Source organism: Galeopterus variegatus, unplaced genomic scaffold (genome assembly GCF_000696425.1).
Source record: "Galeopterus variegatus unplaced genomic scaffold, G_variegatus-3.0.2 Scaffold13872, whole genome shotgun sequence".
Taxonomy (NCBI): domain Eukaryota; kingdom Metazoa; phylum Chordata; class Mammalia; order Dermoptera; family Cynocephalidae; genus Galeopterus; species Galeopterus variegatus.
In genome coordinates, this window is record NW_007739983.1 from 22,400 (window position 1) to 25,755 (window position 3,356).

The window sequence follows — 3,356 nt, forward strand, 5'->3', positions numbered from 1 at the left end:
TGTAGTTTTTTAAATCCCCAGGTGATTACAATGTGCAGCAAGGTTTGAGAACTACTGCCAGAAGCATCCTTCTTTGCAAATCCCTACGCTTCCTCAGATGTCTTAGGTAGATGTTCCAGGGAGGAAAACAGGTTTACGGCTCTCATAAGTTTGGAGATCACTGCATACCATATTCTCCACGTGGAAAATCATATTGCATATCAGCATATTAAAAGATATATAAATTTCTATAATTAAGAAACCTCAACAACTTTCTCTAACCCCAAATTTCCCAAAATTATTTGACCGCAGAACCTCTTTTTCATTAGCATCTTGCAGAACTAGAGTTCCTAGGGAAAGATGCCCCTTAGGCAGTACTGCTCTACAGAGGCTCAGAAATTTCCCAAATGCTGAACAGTAAAGCAGTAATTATTTCAGGAAGCAGCATCTCCTGATGACACATCCCATGATTTGGCTTCTTTGTCTTTATTAGACTGTCTCCCCCAAGAGCAATCATTCCTACTGGGAAAGGAATTAGGAGGGAGACTGGGGGGGAAACAACATCCTTCCAGATGGATCCCTCAGGAGCTATGGAAGAAGAAACCACCTGATCCTTTAAGAAATACTTTCCCTTCAGTTGTGAGGAGGTTCCAATGGCTGAGCCCCTGAAGTTCTATTTTATGAACAATAGTGACCCCACAGCACCCCGACCCCAAGTGAAATGAGCTGCTGAGGTCATAAACTTTCAAGAAGCAATGATAGAATTTAAAACCAATGTCAGAATGATTAAGAGTGTCCAGTCCCAGAAAAGTAAAATGAACCTCAAAAAATATAGATCGAAATCCATACATTGTGAGTATTGGAGCCTATAACACTAAAGTAAAAGAAGTTTAGAGGGTTTTTTTCCCCTAAGACCAGCAGATCTGACCAAAATTTGGAAGAAAATTCCAACAGGATAAGAACAGTAAAGACTACTTTAGCTGCTTACTATGTGCAGGTTTACTCTTATAAGGCAGACAGATGATAAATAGATTATAGATAGGTAGATAGACAGATGTTAAATTAGTTCATTTAATCTACATAACAATCCTGTGAGTTAGGTATTATTATTCTTATCCCCATTTTAAGGAGATGAGAAAGCTTAGACACAGAGTTGAAGTGGATCACTAACAGGTCTACAGTAAGCGGCAGAGCTATGACTTGAACCCAAGCAATCTAACTCCAGAACGCACACTCTTAACTCCTATATTATGTTGCAAACCCTCATGAAGATGTTTCTGAACTCCACATTTGGGAATAGCTGAAAGTTTGTTTTTTTTTTTCTTCTATGTCTGTATTTTCCTTCTAGCATTTTAGAAGAAGGGGACTTGGCTTAGAGATGCGACCTAAGTTGTAGGGTTAGCAGACTGTGGTGAGAAATTCTTGGGGCACCCAGCCAGGCCCTCACTCCTCCAATGAAGCATCACTCACAGCTACTGGTGAAAAGGTGGACTCAGCATCCATCTAGCCCCATGTACCTCACCTTTCTAGCCATACCTAACTGGACAAGGAGAAGACCCAATCCAAGTTCATTGCAAGGGTTAACCCTCTCTTATTCCAAAAACTCTTTTCTTGAACTACTTTATTTTTTTATTATTTGAATTTTTTTCCATAAACTTTTTGTTTTATTTTATTATTTTAAAATTATTTTTATTTGTGGGGTACAGAGTTCACTATCAGTATCCGTGTACAGTATCTGATGATCAAATCAGTATTATTAACATGTTCATCATTAAAAATCATAATTACTTTTTATGTTCCTTACCCAATTACTCCCTATTTCCCCTTCTCTTCCTCCCCCTTTCCCACCTCTAGTAACTATAGATCTGTTCTCTCCTTCTGAAAGTTCAACATTGCAAAAATTATAAAATTAAAAAAGAAAAACAACACAATACAAGAAAAGTCCAATTAAAAATGGGCAAAAACCCTGAGGAGACATTTCTCAAAAGAAAACAAACAAATGGCCAATTGGTATACATTAAAAAAAATGCTCAACATCACTAATTATCAGGGAAATGTAAATCAAAACTACAGTGAAATATCACTTCAGCCTAGTTAAAATGGTTATTATCAATTAGACAAAAAATAACAAATGTTGGAGAGGATGTGGAGAAAGAGGAACTCTTATGTGACTATAACTATTTCTGCCTAACTATAAGAAATTGTTAATTATTTTCTTTTTATTAATAGGCATTCTAACTGGGTTAAGTGGTNCAAGTTTCTGACACATAAAACTTGGGGGACACAATTCAAGCTTCAGTGAATTTTGAGGGGACATATTTCAATCCACTGCACCACCCTAGCTGGCTATGACTGGATCCCCCAAAGAGGCTGTTTTATAAGCACAAGCTTTTGCTAACCATTGCTAAGATATGCTGAAGTTGGTGACTTTGCAAGTTCGCTATTTGGCAGAAGGAGAAATGGTGCAAGTGGGGAATCATGAGGGGAAATGTTGAAGAGGCAGGTGTGAGCAGGTGTGAGCAGATTGCGAACAAACTTCCACCAGGCAAACTGAGAAAATTCTTGATGGGACCAACACCTCCACCAGATCATAGGTTCTCAAACTTCAGTGTGCATAAGAATTACCCAGGGAATTTGTTTAAAATGTGAATATTAGTGCCTACTACCAGCGATTCCGATGCAGTGCGTCCGCCATGGGGAGGAGACATCTACATTTTTAACAGCGATCCCAGATGAATCTGATACAGTTAATCTGCAAAAATTATATCTAGATACATAAACTATGGTAAAATAATAGACATGTTCTTGAAGAGCATGATTTCTCCAAAGCCTCATCAGTGTCTTCCTCAGGTCTCCTCACAGGAGACCTGAAATAGTCCGGGTGAGTTTAATGTTTCCCTGTCGTATAAATAAGATAAAGAAATACAGAGAGAACGATGAAGTTTCTTGGTGGCAGAACAATGACTTGAACCAGGTCAATGCTCTGCTGACTAAGCCTCTTCAGAAGATGGCACAAGATAAGAGGACTACAGGGCAGGTTCTCAAACTTTGTTGTACATTGGAATCACCTGGGGAGTTTTTAAAATCCTGAGGCCCAGATTGTACTCTTTAACAATTAAATCAGAATGTCTGGATTCTGGATTTGGATTCAGGAGCCAGACACTGGTAATTTTTTAAATCCCTGGGTGATTACAATGTGCAGCAAGGTTTGAGAACTACTGCCAGAAGCCTTCTTTGCAAATCCCTACGCTTCCTCAGATGTCTTAGGTAGATGTTCCAGGGAGGAAAACAGGTTTACTGCTCTCATAAGTTTGGAGATCACTGCATACCATATTCTCCACGTGGAAAATCATATTGCATATCAGCATATTAAAAGG